The sequence below is a fragment of the Mandrillus leucophaeus genome, unplaced genomic scaffold (assembly GCF_000951045.1).
Source record: "Mandrillus leucophaeus isolate KB7577 unplaced genomic scaffold, Mleu.le_1.0 Scaffold150, whole genome shotgun sequence".
Lineage (NCBI taxonomy): Eukaryota > Metazoa > Chordata > Mammalia > Primates > Cercopithecidae > Mandrillus > Mandrillus leucophaeus.
In genome coordinates this window covers 1,615,839-1,633,632 of record NW_012101477.1, presented here as the reverse complement: position 1 = coordinate 1,633,632, position 17,794 = coordinate 1,615,839, and the positions used below count along the sequence as shown (strand labels likewise).

The 17,794-nt window shown below is 35.6% G+C and overlaps 1 long non-coding RNA gene across 1 annotated transcript; it reads left to right on the top strand.

Annotated features, from left to right (window-relative positions):
• Positions 1–13,496: 13,496 nt before the first annotated feature.
• Positions 13,497–17,557, top strand: LOC105535770. The gene is made up of 3 exons (XR_001005495.1): positions 13,497–13,526; positions 15,283–15,378; positions 16,931–17,557. It is a non-coding gene; the product is annotated as an uncharacterized LOC105535770 (long non-coding RNA).
• Positions 17,558–17,794: the final 237 nt, after the last annotated feature.

Here is a 17,794-nt window from a genome sequence, read left to right as displayed (position 1 = left end):
CCTCCTTAAACAAGTCCTTCACATCCCTTGTAAGCTGTATTCCTAGGTATTTTATTCTCTTTGTAGCAACTGTGAATGGGAGTTTATTCATGATTTGGTTCTCTGCTTGTCTATTATTGGTGTATAGGAATGCTTGTGATTTTTGCACATTGATTCTGTATCCTGAGACGTTGCTGAAGTTTCTTATCAGCTTAAGGAGATTTTTGGTTGAGATGACGGGGTTTTCTAAATACAAAATCATGTCATCTGCAAACAGAAAATTTGACTTCCTATTTGAATAGTCTGCATTTCTTTCTCTTGTCTGACTGTCCTGCTCAGAACTTCCAATACTATGTTGAATAGGAGTAATGAGAGAGGGCATCCTGTCTTATGCCAGTTTTCAAAGGGAGTGCTTCCAGCTTTTGCCTATTCAATATGATATTGGCTAAAACATTACATCCTCATGGATAGGAAGAATCAATATGGTGAAAATGGCCATACTGCCTAAAGTAATTTATAGATTCAACCCTATTACCATCAAACTACCACTGACATTCTTCACAGAATTAGAAAAAGCTACTTTAAATTTCACATGGAATGAAAAAAAGAGCCCAGATAGCCAAGACAATCCTAAGCAAAAAGAACAAAGTTGGAGGCATCACGCTACCTGACTTCAAATTATTCTGCAAGACTACAGTAGCCAAAACAGCATGATATTGGTACCAAAACAGATATATAGACCAATGAAACGGAACAGAGACCTCAAAAATAACACCACACATCTACAACCATCTGATCTTTGACAAACCTGACAAAAACAAGGAATGGGGAAAGAATTCCCTATTTAATAAATGGTACTGGGAAAACTGGCTAGTCACATGCAGAAAACTGAAACTGGAGGGCTTCCTTACACCTTTTACAAAAATTAAACCAAGATGGATTAAAGACTTAAATATAAAACCCAAAACCATACAAATCCTAGAAGAAAACCTAGGCAATACCATTCAGAACATAGGCATGGGCAAAGACTTCATGACAAAGACACCAAAAGCAATTGCAACAAAAGCCAAAATTGACAAATGGGATCTAATTAAAGAGCTTCTGCACAGCAAAATAAGCTAGCATCAGAGTGAACAGGAAGCCTATAGAATGGGAGAAAATGTTTGCAATCTACCCATCTAACAAAGGTCTAATATTCAGAATCTACAAGAAACTTAAACAAATTTATAAGAAAAAAAACAAACAATCCCATTAAAAAGTGGGCAGAAGATATGGACGGACACTTCTCAAAAGAAGACATTTATGCAGTCAACGAACATGAAAAAAAGCTCAACATAACTGATCATTAGAGAAATGCAAATCAAAACCACAGTGAGATACAATCTCAAGCAAATCAGAATGGTGATTATTAAAAAGTCAAGAAACAATAGATGCTGATGAGGCTGTGGAGAAATAGGAAAACACCTTTACACTTTTGGTGGGAATAGAAATTAGTCCAATCATTGTGGAAGACAGTGTGGCAAGTCCTCAAGGATCAAGAACCAGAAATACCATTTGATCCAGCAATTCCATTAATGGGTGTATATCCAAAGGAATATAAATTATTGTACTATAAAGACACATGTACATGTATGTTTATTGCAGCACTATTTACAATAGCAAAGACATCAAATGTCAATCAGTGATAGTCTGGATAAAGATAATGTGGTATATATATATATAGATAGATATACTATGACTATTTGGAATATAAATTATTCTACTATAAAGACACATGTACAAATATGTTTATTGCAGCACTATTTACAATAGCAAAGACCCAAATGCCCATCAGTGATAGACTGGATAAAGATAATGTGGTACGTATACACCATGGAATGCTATGCAGCCATAAAAAAGAATGAGATCATGTCCTTTGCAGGAACATGGATGAAGCTGGAAGCCATCATCTTCAGCAAACTAACACAGAAACAGAAAACCAAACACTACATGTTCTCACTCATAAGTGGGAGTTGAACAGTGAGAACACATAGGATAAAACAAGGAAGATTAAAATATATTTTAAACTGAATAATAACAAAGACATATCATTTCAAATGCTCACAGAATATCCACCAATATAGATTATATATTATATATGATGAGTTCATAACAATTCTCAGTAAGTTTAAAATATTTGAAATTTTACATAGCATGTTCTGTAACACAACAATATTAAAAAATTAATAGCACAGAGATTTCTGAAAAAAACACTAAATATTTGAAATGTAAATATTATACTTCTAAATACATGATTCAAGTAAAAAGCAGCATAAAACATAACATATATTTAGAATTAAATGATATTGAAAACACAGCATGACAATATTTGTGGGATCTAACTAAATCTGTACTAGAGGGAAATTCATGGATTCAACTTCTTATATTGGCAAAGAAAAAAAGGATTTTCATTTCAGTGATCTGGTCAGGTGTTAAGAAACATCTGGAGGTTACATCACTCTTGATGGTGAAATGTAACCAGGTATATTCAACATAATCCTGGAGAGCCTAGCCATGAGACTCCGTATAGAAAACTCTAAAAGAAAATTTTAAATACTAAAACCTACAAGTGAATTTAGTGATGTCGTAGAATACAAAGTCAATACACACAAATCAATTGTATTTTATATAATAGCTGAGGACACATGGAAACAAAATTTAAGACCACGCCAGTCACAGTAGCACAGTAGCTTCAAGAAGAATGTAATATTGAGAAGAAAATTGACAAAATATGTGCAAGCCCTATATACTGAAAAACACTAAATAAATCTTGGTGGATTTAAGGCTGAAATTTTTAAGATGTCAGTTTTACTCAAGTTGATCTAGAGCTGATCTAGAGATTCAAACACAATCCCATTCAAAATCTCCACATGCCTATTTTACAGATATTTAAAATTTTATTTTTTAATTTATATGGAAAGTTGAAGAATAGCCAAAGTAATGTTGTAAAAGAATAACAAAGTTGGGGAGCTCGTTAATACCTTATTTGATTTCTAGATTTACTATAAAAATAGTTATCAAGATGGCATGATATTGATGTAAGCATAGATATATAAATCAATAGAATAGTGAGCCCAGAAATATATTAACACATATGAACTAAACTGATTTTCGACAATGATACCAAGGTGATTTAATGGGGGAAATGATAGTTTTTCAAGAAATGGTGCTGAAATAATACCCACATGAAAAAAATCTCAAATTTTACTTCATCCTCTATGTAAAATCGCTCAAAATGGATCATATACCTATGTAAAACCTAAAACTCAAAAGTTTTAAAGAAAATATAAGATAAAATCTTTAGGTACTTGAATTTGGCAAAAATTTCTTTGATAGAAAAAGGTTTACACTAACTATAAAAGAAAATAAAATGATAAACTGGACTTCATAAAAATTAGACTTCTTTTCAGAAAGTGCCATTAAAAGATAATGAAATGGCAAAGGTACAGACTGGAAGAAAATGTCTGTGATGTATATATCTGAGAAAGACAGAGTGAGGAGTACGAAAGATTAATTGGGGAGGAGAGACATGCTAGAGAACAAGAATTTGCTGAACACTTTTTATGTATCTGATACTGTGCTTAACTTTGTTTTTAAAGATAAGCTATTGGAGCTTAGAGAAGCTTTCCCAAAGTATAACAACTAAGGTATTCAGTCTTTCCTGCCAGTCTTTAACAGATGAGTCTTCCTTGGTCTCACTCAGAAATTACTAATAAGGGACCACGCTGGTCCTTTAGTGTTTTTTTAAGGAAGACTGGAGGATGAGAAGCTGCGCATGGCTACACGTGAGATCATGAAGACACTTATAGAAATCCTTTTCCTTCTTATTCTGTCCCTGAAACTGTGTGCATTTATAGTGGTTTTTATTCTTCCTATTTTGAGGTCTACCCTAAGCTATAAGCCATAGGATAAGTCTATTCAATCTACAAAATCTAACTAGAGTTGGTAATTTTTTGGGGAGGACAGGGGACCAAGTCTCACTCTGTTGCCCAGGCTGGAGTGCAGTGACGTGATCTCAGTTCACCACAACCTTTGCCTCTGGGGTTCAAATGATTCTCCTACCTCAGCCTCCCAAATAGCTGGGATTACAGGCGCCTGGCACCACTCCCGACTAACTTTTGTATTTTTAGTAGAGACAGGGTTTAGCCATGTTGGCCAGGCTGTACAGCCAATAATTTAATGCTAGATAATGTTTAACCACTATATTTGAATTTTAACATTAATTTCCACTTTTTCCTTTTAAGTCTAAGGTGTGACTCCATAACAACAGATTTCGGTTTTGTCCTTCATTCTTGCTACTGGAAGTGTAAACCATGGCCCAATAGCATTGGTATCACCTGGGAGCTTATTAGAAATGGGAAAGTCAGGACCCACCCTATACCTACTTCATCAGAGTCTTCAGTTTAATTAGGTCTCAGCTAATTCAAATACACATTAAAATTTGGGAACCCTGCTGTTTATGACCACACAGAAAAACAGGAAACAGGACAGCTTCCTGCTCCTGTAACTACAAAGGTATGAAAGCACATCCTTGGGATGTCTAGACTATAGTCTACCCCTCTACTGGACTTTACCACTTGCGGACCAGGTAGAAAACTTTAGACACGTCGTTTAGCATCTCTCAGCCTCAACTTCCTAACTATAAACAGGATGACTACGTTGTCTTCATAGACTTGCTGTGAGGATTAAATGAGATAACATTCATAAAACACCGAAGGCAAATGCTGACATAGTGTTGGTTTTCAATATATGCAGTCTTTTCAAGTGGTCAATAAAGAATGATTCTATTTTTCATTAAATAAATAACAAAAGTCAGTGCCTCAAAGCCAATGCAAACCTTTGACATTTCCTCACATCAAGGAGCAGGATCATTTGCCTCTCTTTCTATGTGTTATTTTTTTCTTTGTGCAGTGGTCTCAGTCTATGAGTGGGGGCAGGCAGTGCTAGGAAGAGCCATTGCCTTTTAGATTGTGGCCTGCCTCCCATCCAAGTCCCCAAACAGCCTACTTAATAACAACAGCAATAACGGGGTTCATTATGCATGCAGCTCTGCAATCATTGCTGAGGAGAAAATTAGTTTGATGCCCTGAGCGACAGTTGAACTCTAGAAAGTGCCTAAATAAAATAAAAGACAAGGAAAATATATACATATACATAAATATAATAAAGAGTGCAATGAGAAAAGTTATGAAGAGGCCAATTTCAAAACTTACCCTTTTCCTGGTGCTTCTTGATTTTTTAGGAATGGTGTGTTGATTACTAAAAAGTCTGTATATTTAACCAAGAGTTGCCTTGTCTCTAGCATTGTACAGGTCCATGGGAGGTCTGGGAGGCTCAAGCATGTACACGCATGCATATTTTAAAACAACACAGATGAATCTGGAAGCCATCATCCTCAGCAAACTAACACAGGAACAGAAAACCAAACACTACATGTTCTCACTCATAAGTGGGAGTTGAACAGTGAGAACACATAGGATAAAACAAGGAAGATTAAAATATATTTTAAACTGAATAATAACAAAGACATATCATTTCAAATGCTCACAGAATATCCACCAATATAGATTATATATTATATATGATGAGTTCATAACAATTCTCAGTAAGTTTAAAATATTTGAAATTTTACATAGCATGTTCTGTAACACAACAATATTAAAAAATTAATAGCACAGAGATTTCTGAAAAAAACACTAAATATTTGAAATGTAAATATTATACTTCTAAATACATGATTCAAGTAAAAAGCAGCATAAAACATAACATATATTTAGAATTAAATGATATTGAAAACACAGCATGACAATATTTGTGGGATCTAACTAAATCTGTACTAGAGGGAAATTCATGGATTCAACTTCTTATATTGGCAAAGAAAAAAAGGATTTTCATTTCAGTGATCTGGTCAGGTGTTAAGAAACATCTGGAGGTTACATCACTCTTGATGGTGAAATGTAACCAGGTATATTCAACATAATCCTGGAGAGCCTAGCCATGAGACTCCGTATAGAAAACTCTAAAAGAAAATTTTAAATACTAAAACCTACAAGTGAATTTAGTGATGTCGTAGAATACAAAGTCAATACACACAAATCAATTGTATTTTATATAATAGCTGAGGACACATGGAAACAAAATTTAAGACCACGCCAGTCACAGTAGCACAGTAGCTTCAAGAAGAATGTAATATTAAGAAGAAAATTGACAAAATATGTGCAAGCCCTATATACTGAAAAACACTAAATAAATCTTGGTGGATTTAAGGCTGAAATTTTTAAGATGTCAGTTTTACTCAAGTTGATCTAGAGCTGATCTAGAGATTCAAACACAATCCCATTCAAAATCTCCACATGCCTATTTTACAGATATTTAAAATTTTATTTTTTAATTTATATGGAAAGTTGAAGAATAGCCAAAGTAATGTTGTAAAAGAATAACAAAGTTGGGGAGCTCGTTAATACCTTATTTGATTTCTAGATTTACTATAAAAATAGTTATCAAGATGGCATGATATTGATGTAAGCATAGATATATAAATCAATAGAATAGTGAGCCCAGAAATATATTAACACATATGAACTAAACTGATTTTCGACAATGATACCAAGGTGATTTAATGGGGGAAATGATAGTTTTTCAAGAAATGGTGCTGAAATAATACCCACATGAAAAAAATCTCAAATTTTACTTCATCCTCTATGTAAAATCGCTCAAAATGGATCATATACCTATGTAAAACCTAAAACTCAAAAGTTTTAAAGAAAATATAAGATAAAATCTTTAGGTACTTGAATTTGGCAAAAATTTCTTTGATAGAAAAAGGTTTACACTAACTATAAAAGAAAATAAAATGATAAACTGGACTTCATAAAAATTAGACTTCTTTTCAGAAAGTGCCATTAAAAGATAATGAAATGGCAAAGGTACAGACTGGAAGAAAATGTCTGTGATGTATATATCTGAGAAAGACAGAGTGAGGAGTACGAAAGATTAATTGGGGAGGAGAGACATGCTAGAGAACAAGAATTTGCTGAACACTTTTTATGTATCTGATACTGTGCTTAACTTTGTTTTTAAAGATAAGCTATTGGAGCTTAGAGAAGCTTTCCCAAAGTATAACAACTAAGGTATTCAGTCTTTCCTGCCAGTCTTTAACAGATGAGTCTTCCTTGGTCTCACTCAGAAATTACTAATAAGGGACCACGCTGGTCCTTTAGTGTTTTTTTAAGGAAGACTGGAGGATGAGAAGCTGCGCATGGCTACACGTGAGATCATGAAGACACTTATAGAAATCCTTTTCCTTCTTATTCTGTCCCTGAAACTGTGTGCATTTATAGTGGTTTTTATTCTTCCTATTTTGAGGTCTACCCTAAGCTATAAGCCATAGGATAAGTCTATTCAATCTACAAAATCTAACTAGAGTTGGTAATTTTTTGGGGAGGACAGGGGACCAAGTCTCACTCTGTTGCCCAGGCTGGAGTGCAGTGACGTGATCTCAGTTCACCACAACCTTTGCCTCTGGGGTTCAAATGATTCTCCTACCTCAGCCTCCCAAATAGCTGGGATTACAGGCGCCTGGCACCACTCCCGACTAACTTTTGTATTTTTAGTAGAGACAGGGTTTAGCCATGTTGGCCAGGCTGTACAGCCAATAATTTAATGCTAGATAATGTTTAACCACTATATTTGAATTTTAACATTAATTTCCACTTTTTCCTTTTAAGTCTAAGGTGTGACTCCATAACAACAGATTTCGGTTTTGTCCTTCATTCTTGCTACTGGAAGTGTAAACCATGGCCCAATAGCATTGGTATCACCTGGGAGCTTATTAGAAATGGGAAAGTCAGGACCCACCCTATACCTACTTCATCAGAGTCTTCAGTTTAATTAGGTCTCAGCTAATTCAAATACACATTAAAATTTGGGAACCCTGCTGTTTATGACCACACAGAAAAACAGGAAACAGGACAGCTTCCTGCTCCTGTAACTACAAAGGTATGAAAGCACATCCTTGGGATGTCTAGACTATAGTCTACCCCTCTACTGGACTTTACCACTTGCGGACCAGGTAGAAAACTTTAGACAGGTCGTTTAGCATCTCTCAGCCTCAACTTCCTAACTATAAACAGGATGACTACGTTGTCTTCATAGACTTGCTGTGAGGATTAAATGAGATAACATTCATAAAACACCGAAGGCAAATGCTGACATAGTGTTGGTTTTCAATATATGCAGTCTTTTCAAGTGGTCAATAAAGAATGATTCTATTTTTCATTAAATAAATAACAAAAGTCAGTGCCTCAAAGCCAATGCAAACCTTTGACATTTCCTCACATCAAGGAGCAGGATCATTTGCCTCTCTTTCTATGTGTTATTTTTTTCTTTGTGCAGTGGTCTCAGTCTATGAGTGGGGGCAGGCAGTGCTAGGAAGAGCCATTGCCTTTTAGATTGTGGCCTGCCTCCCATCCAAGTCCCCAAACAGCCTACTTAATAACAACAGCAATAACGGGGTTCATTATGCATGCAGCTCTGCAATCATTGCTGAGGAGAAAATTAGTTTGATGCCCTGAGCGACAGTTGAACTCTAGAAAGTGCCTAAATAAAATAAAAGACAAGGAAAATATATACATATACATAAATATAATAAAGAGTGCAATGAGAAAAGTTATGAAGAGGCCAATTTCAAAACTTACCCTTTTCCTGGTGCTTCTTGATTTTTTAGGAATGGTGTGTTGATTACTAAAAAGTCTGTATATTTAACCAAGAGTTGCCTTGTCTCTAGCATTGTACAGGTCCATGGGAGGTCTGGGAGGCTCAAGCATGTACACGCATGCATATTTTAAAACAACACAGATGAATCTGGAAGCCATCATCCTCAGCAAACTAACACAGGAACAGAAAACAAAACACCACATGCTCTCACTCATAAGCGGGAGTTGAACAATGAGAACACATGGACACAGGGAGAGGAACAACACATACCGAGGCCAGGAGGGGCATGGGGGCGGATGGAAGGAAGAGCATTAGGGCAATTAGCTAATGCATGCAAGGCTTAAAACCTAGATGATGGGTTGTTAAGTGCAGCAAACCACCATGGCTCACCTATGCCTACATAACAAACCTGCAAGTTCTGCACTTGTATCCTGAAATTAATAATAATAATAATAATAATAGGTTGCCTTCTATGAGACTGTTAAAAAAAAAGTTTTTTGCCATTATTTTTGGTTTACAGAAGAGTTGCAAAGAAAGCACAGTGTTCTCATATAACCTTCACCTAGCTTCTAATATTAACATCTTCTATAACCACGGTAAATTTATCAAAACTAAGACATTAACATTCATAACTATTAACTAAGTTTAATAGGCATTCTTTGGATCTCCCCTGTTTGTTTTTTCTGGACCTGGATCTAATCCAAGACATATTGCATTTAGTAATGTTGCTTAGTCTTCTCCAGTCTAGAAGAGTTTCTGTCTTTCCTTGAATTTCATGACCTTGATGCTTTTGAAGAGTACCAGTCTGATATTTTGTATACTGTCCCTAATTTTGAGTTTATCTGATGTTTTCTCATGAACAGACTGAGGTTATTAATTTGGGGGATGAATACCACAGAGGTCATGTACCCTTCTGATATAGTTTGGATGTGAGTCCCTGCCCAAATTTCTTATTAGAATATAATCCCCGGTGTTAGAGGTGGGGCCTGGTGGAAAGTGATCGGATCATGGGGGTAGATTTCTCATGAATAGTTTAGCACCATCCCCCTTGGTACTGTCCTAGGAGGACATAAGTGACTTCTCCTGAGATCTGGCCATTTAAAAAATGTGTAGCACCTCCCCTTCTCTCTTTTGCTCCTGCTCTGGCCATGTGATATGCCTGCTCCCCCTTTGCCTTCCACTATGATTGTAAGTTTATTGAGGCCTCCCCAGAAGCTTAGGAGATGTCAGAATCATGTTTCCTGTATAGCTTGTAGAACTGTGAGTCAATTAAATCTCTTCTCTTTATAAATTATCCAGTCTCAGGTATTTCTTTACAGCAAAGTGAGAACGGCCTAATACATCATCTCATCACATCTTATCAGTGGCATGTGATATTAAAATGTCTTATTACTGGTAAAATTAACCTTGTTTATGTAGTTAATGAGTGTCTCCAAATTTCCCTGCTGTAAAGTTATTATTTCCCCCTTTCTCTACCCTGTTATTAATATTTATAAGCAAGTTACTAAGTCTAGTTTACAGTTAAAGGGAGGAGAATTAAGTTCCACTTCTTGAAAGCAAGGTTATTAAAGAATTTTTGATCACGTGTTAAAAATCACCATAGTAATTAGTAAATTTTGGAGGCGATAATTTGAGCTGATACAAATATTCTGCTCTTCCTTAGAGTTCTACATGCTGCATTTTAGCATTTGTTGATAGATTGTCCCTTCAGCAACTAGTTCTGTGGCATTCCAACTGTGATTTTTACTTATTTCCCCACTTTTGCATTTATTAATTAGAATTATTTTGTAAGCCCAGGTGCAGTGGCTCATGCCTATAATCCCAGCACTTTGGGAGCAGAGGCAGTTGGATCAATTCAGGTCGGCAGTTCAAGATCAGCCTGGCCAACATGATGAAACCCTGTCTCTACTAAAAATACAAAAATCACCAAGTGTGGTGGTGGTGGGCACCTGTAATCCCAGCTACCCGGAGGCTGAGGCAGGAGAATTGCTTGAGCCCAAAAGGCAGAGGTTGCGGTGAGCCGAGATCGCACCACTGCACTCCAGCCTGGACAACGGAGTGAAACTGTGTCTCAAAAAAAAAAAAAAAAAAAAAATTAATAGAATTATTTATAAGAAAGAAGCGTTCCTTCTCTTCCATTTATTTATTCAATTATTTATTTGTATCAATATGGATGTTTGAATTTTACTTTATTTTGGGGGTTATAATTCAATGCCAGCATTTTTTATTTTGTTGCTCCTATTATTCCAGCATTGGCCATTAGGAGCTCTTTCTGGTTGGCCCCTGCAACCCTTTGACATAATCCTATCCTTTTGTTCTTTGAACAGTTTTTAAATGTTCTGGCACTACGAGATGTTCCAGGCCTATATTGTAGTTCTGTTTTCCCAGCCATTTCTCTAAATGGCCCTAGTTCCTTTTACTGGAGAATGGTAATTAAAAACAAAGATCTGGGTGTAGAGTGAACATTTTAAATTGCTCAGTTATTGCATATATACTTAGGGCTGAGAATTCTACAACTTGTTTACATACCCATGCCTGGTTAAATTCTTACCACTCAGAGAAGGTAGCTGAAGGACAGTTTTCTTTCTCCCATATGGTATCTCTTTCTCCCAATAAGACCCTAGTCTGCATCCAACTGTAGGCTAGTCTTCTCTGCATTGCATCTTTCATTTTGGATTCATGGGCTTCTGTCTCCCCAGATTTGTAAATGTTCTTCCTTCTTTCTATAATGTCCTTTAAATCGCTGCCTCTTTTTTCTGTCCTGTCCCTTCAAAAGGAACCTGTTGTAAATGACGAGTTGATGGGTGCTGACGAGTTGATGGGTGCAGCACACCAACATGGCACAAGTATACATATGTAACAAACCTGCACGTTATGCACATGTACCCTAGAACTTGAAGTATAATTAAAAAAAAGAAAAAAAAAGAAAATGTGATAGATAGATAGATAGAGATTTATTACAGATACATAATACATATGATATATATGATATGTCACATATATATCACAGATCTGTAATATGTATGATATATATAAGTCAAAATACACTGATGAAATAAAATACACCATTAAAGACATTTTCAATTTAAGATAGTTATCAAATATTGGGGTGAGTGAAAAAAAGTTTTCTTTCCAGCTTCATCAATGAGTCGGTCCTTGACTGAAAGAAGTGACCTGAACTTTCCTAGGTATTAATTTTTTTATCTATAATACAGAGATATTATTTAGAAAAGAATTTATAAAATTATCAAAGGAATTTTGTCCTTTAGGGAACCAAAGGATTTATATAGACTGTCTAAAAAACAATTAAAAAAAAACTGACAAAAAAAAAAGGAACAGACACACACACACACGCACACACACACGCATACACACATGCACACACATGCATACTCTCACATATACACTTTCACCCACATGCAAATGCTCATATACACATGTGCGCACACACACATACACAGACACACACACACACACACATTAGAACCCTCTGTTTATGCTCCTGCCTCAACTCTTGTCACCAAATTACCTTCCAAAAATTAGGAGCATTTGTTTGATATTTGCTGACTTCTGAGAGAGCTGCTTCAAAGGGTAGGAGAAACACCAAACTGTATTATAAAAAGGATATGTGTATGGCACAGGGGCTTATGTGGAGTGAAGTCTCTGCTCAAGAAATTTTTGAGTGAGGCTTTCATGCTCAGTAAGAGTTCAGTAGGTATCAGAAGCATTGGAGTCATTCGTGAATTTATTCAATTACTAATTTATTCTTCCCCAAGTTATGAAGGGCTTAAAATGCACCAGGTATTGCATAGGAGTCAGAATTGCAAAGATGTATAGAGGAATTCTCTTTTTTGTAGGGACTTAGAGTCAAAGGGAAGTAAGCCTGAAAACCACTAAGTGACACGGTGGTCTTCCGGAAACTTGCGAAGACTTGGGGAAAGAGGGTAGACACTTGGAAGATGGGAGGTGTAATGAGACAAGACCTCTTATAAAGACAAGATGCATGTTTCAGAAATCGTTAGTTCACCAAGAGGCCATGACAGGATGGACTTTCTATTCAGAAGGAGTAAAAGAAAATAAGTCATACAGTTGATAAACACATGATTTGGTGAGGGCTTCCATTTAGGCAATGTTGTTGCCCTTCAATGATGATGACTTTTTTCTCTCTTCTGAGATTTTTTGTAGTTGTTTTAATATTCTGGTGAATTATCATGGCCATAGCAGCATTTTTGCCTTGTGCGATGCTTTAAATGTTATAATGTACACACACACACACACACACACACACACATATTCATACATATAATCCCTCCTACCTTTTTTTTCTAGTTTTTCCTTTTGCTTTGAAAACCATACACTTCTCCAGCATACTGTTAATACTACTTCAAAAGTATCTTAGCCATTTCTTTTTCAACTTTTAATTTCAGGGGTACAAGCGCAGGTTTGTTACTTAGGTAAACATGTCATGGGGGTTTGTTACACAGATTATTTCATCACCGAGGTATTAACCCTAGTATCCATTAGTTGTTTGTTTTTCCTGATCCTCTCCCTCCTGCCACCCTCCACCCGCTGAAAGGTCCCGATGTGTGTTGTTCCCCTCCACGTGTCCATGTATTCTCATCATTTAGCTCGCACTTATAAATGAGAACATGCAGTATTTGGTTTTCTGTTCCTGCGTTAGTTTGCTAAGGATAATGGCCATTATCTTAGCCATTTCAAAATAATGATTTAACCTCTCTCACCTTCATTGTCATTTTAGAGGAAACTATCAATTGGTGTCCTACTGAGAAAAGGCATGTAGTAGTTCTAAGTTTTGAAAATTAAATGTTTAGGAACATATTTGTGTTACTATAACATTAATTTTACATTACATATCTTTGCAAAATGCTGAAATTTGCACTTATTTTAACCAGGCAGAAAACAGGTAGGACTGGATTTTTAAAAACTGTTTTTGGTGCTTTATTGAGAGTTATTTTTCCCCTTTCACCTTTATTTGATATGAATTTTGTTTCTTGTCTCAACAGAAAGGAAGCACGTTTTTCAAATTTATTTTCTTCTTTTCCCATACTTTGGCTCCTTGCAACCATGAACAGCATAGTTTTCTATATTTTTTTATTTTACAAAGAATTATCTTTTCCTTTAGGGTAAAGCAACTTGGATTCATTCATTAAAAAGAAAGCAAAAATAAATAAAACACATTTTTAAAAAGCAAACAAAAAAGTAGACAGCTTATTCTTGTCAAAACTTTATCGACATGGCTATTTTCTATTCTAGCATTTCAGGTTTTAGATTAAAAGTCTCAGATTAGACAAATTTTTGTTCCTCCCAAGGTGTCAACATATTTGTATTTAGATATTTTAAAAATTCTTGTAAGTTTTATTGTTTTTAACAAAATGATTTTAGCATTTAAAAAAATCCTTATCATTAAGAAAGGTAAAGAATATAGACCATTAATTCTATTATTTTTATGTACTTCTCAGTAAACCTCTGCAAATTACCAATACAGTTTCTCCCCCATATTATGGAAATGTCTTTTATTACGAATGTGGTTATTGTCTTTCTTTTCATTTTCCTAATCTTTCCAAGACTCTTTCCTCAGGAGAACCTATTATTTCTATTTTAGGTCTCCATTCTTTGTCCATTCTAAAATTTTCTTTCTTGCCATTTTTATCTCATTGTTCTCCTACTTTTTATTCTCAGATGTTTTCTCAAAATATCCTCTACGCTACTGATTCAATATCCCTACAATCTCAATTATACTCTTTTCTGTGCTCAATGTGAATATTGCTGGGATTTTTAAAAATGTTCACTAATCCTTAATTCAGTTTATCTCTAAAAATGTGTGTGTGGGTGAGTGTAGGGAAATGTGGGGAAAAGAAATAATTAAGGAACACACACTATCTCCTTAATTATTTCTTTTCCCTACATTTAAGGGTCATATCTTTCTACATATTTGGGTATAATAGTTTCTTAAAATTTTCTTTTCAATACTGCAATTATTGTTAGTAGCTTACTTTTTTTTGAGATTTCTGAAACTTACCTTTTCTATCTATTGAGCCTTATACGTTCTCTTTACATGTATGTTTATGTCTATATCTGCTTGTCTATTTGTGTATCTATCTTTGTAGAGAGAAAGACTTGGACAAGTTACTTACAAGGAAGTTATTGGACAGTTGTGATTTTTTGTGAAATACTGTCTATTTTCATCTTTGAAAATGTGATGGTAACTGATATTATATACATATGAAATTTTAAAAAATTAATATAGGCATCAAAATGGTTTTACATTTATTAATTATTGGAATTTCTTCTTTAATACATTGCCTGTTGATGTATTTTCCTATTTTCTCTCTTGGGGCATTCATAATTTTATAGTTAATTGGCAAAACTTCTTTGCTTACCAAGAATATTAATACTTTTTCTGGAAAATGCCTACCAAAGACTTTTTGTCCATTTAAAAAATTTCCACTGTTTCTTGTTATTTATGATTTAATGACATTTCAGAACTTTAATATACTAATATCCATAAATCTCTTCCTTTTTCCTTAGAAAATATTTTCACAACTCAAGGCAATTTAAATATCCACTTGTGGGAAGAGTGCTAAAGGCCTGGACTAGGATAGTAGCAATGGAGACAGACCAAAGGTCAGCGTAGCAGTCAACATTAAGGGGGTTGAATCAACAGCACATAGTGCCTGACTGGAAATACAGAGTAAATTATAGTGAGAAATGAGTTGCTGTTCAGGTTTCTATCTTGAATACATAGACAGATGATGGTCAGCAAGCAAGAAAACCAGCAGAACAATTTTAGAAACTAAGAAAATGTATTTCCAATGCAATTAATTAAATCAGAGTCAGTAAATAACATTCTAAGATATAGGAGGCTGATACAGTTTGGATTTGTGTCCCTGCCCAAATCTCATGTTGAATTATATCTCCAATGTTGGAGGAGAGGCCTGGTGGGAGGTGATTGGATCATGGGGGTGGATTTCCCCTTTGCTGTTCTCATGACAGTAGGTTCTCATGAGATCTGGTTGTTTAAAAGTGTGTAGCACCTTCCCCTTTTCTCTTTTCCTCCTGCTCTGACCATGCAAGATATGTGACTGCTTACCCTTTCACCATGATTGAAAGTTTCCTGAGGCCTCCCCAGCCATGCTTTCTGTACAGCCCATGGAACTGTGTGCCAATTAAAACTCTTTTTAAAATAAATTACGCAGTTTCAGGTATTTCTTTCTAGTAGTGCATGAACGGACTAATACAGAGGCAGAAGCACAGTTGCAGGCAGAAATGGGGAAAAAAAAATATCGGAAGATAGGATAAGAAAAAGAGCTTAAGAATAAGAACGTGCAAATTTTTGTTGATTCTGGACTGGGGAGAGGTGATAATGGATTCAGATCCTGGGGAAATCTGGACAAGGATATGATCTAGAGATCAATGGGAAGGAGAAGAAAATTAATAAACTTGACTTAAGGGCTAGGCTCTATGTTGAGAAATGTAGTATTTATGCTAGTATTTTTACAGAAAAAGCTGTTACCATTCTCAGTTTTGCAACCTGGTTCAGAGAAGCTAAGCCATAGGCCCCAAGCCACACGGACTATATGGTGGCATCTATTTAAACTCATATTTATTTGTTCTTAGAACTTTTGTTGCTGTCAGTATGCTACCTCTAACTAGGACTTTGATTTCCTACAATATTCACTGTTACACATCCAGGTAGATGTGAATACATGCTGCATTAATGTCTGTCACCCACAGTTACTGCAGGGGAAGTTGGCATCACAGCATTGACAGCATGCCTACTATCTTTAGGTTAAAGTGGGTATGTTATCATTACCCTATGCAAAAGAATCTGATCATTGCCCTGAAGACAATTTTGTTGTCTCACATTGCATATGTGATCATTACCCTGAGGGCAGAGATGCAATCATTGGCCTATAGGAATACCTATCATTATGGCTTGGCAATTGGAAAAGTGATAATTAACTTGCACAAATAGATGGGATCATTGCACTACAGATAGAACTGTTATTGCATTTTCTGAAGAAATGCAATCTCTAGTGTGTAAAAGACAATGTGTTATCTATATTTATGGTAGAGATATGCTCCTTATATTGCCCATAATGATGATATCAACTGCATTTCAGGTGGAAATTAGGATTGTTGCATTGCTGATAAACTTGTTATAATTACATTGCAGAAAGAGATGCAATCATTCTCTTGATTATGGTGCATATGAAGATGGGATCATTACAGGAAAGGTGGAGGAGATGCAGTCATTATTCTCCATATACACCCATTTTCTTGGCCAGCGGCTGAAGATGGGATGCTTTCTTTGCTGGAAGACCTATTACCAGTTAGGTTGCAGAAGATGTCATCATCATCCTAAACAATAATTTAGAGTCTCATAACAATTTTAAGTGTGCTGTTCATGAAAATTTGAATACATTGTACTGGGAATGTAATGGAAGTGAGATGACTCATGTCATGAGAAAATATGACATAAATTCCTTAAGCAGGAGAGGCCACGTGGGTATGGAAGCCCTGAAGGGGAGTAAAAAACAGCCAGACCCTAGCTGTTCCAGTCATCCCAACTGAGGTGCCAGACTTGCGAATGAGGCCATCTTGCATCATTTAGGCCTAGGAGAGCTGCCAACTGACTGCAAACACATGAGTCAATCCAGCTAATACCACATGGAGCAGAGACAAGCCGCCCAGCTGAGCCCTGTCCAGATGATAGAATCATGAGCAAATAAGGTTGTTGTTCTTTTAAACCACTAAATTTTTGGGTGATTTGTTACACAGTAATAAATAACTGAAACAACTATGTACAGTTTAATGATCTGAAATCAATCCATAGCATTATTATAGCCTTTTTAACCAAATTGAAATGATAACTTCTTCATTTACAATGCAAATCAATTTAATGGCAATAGTTACAACTGCCCTGAAATGATCTAAAGCCTCATGAAGTTGATTTAATATATAGCTATCCAACATACTTAATCACATGTTCACAGTTGATGAGTAGTGACTGAATCTCCATGAGCAAGATAATAGTAAG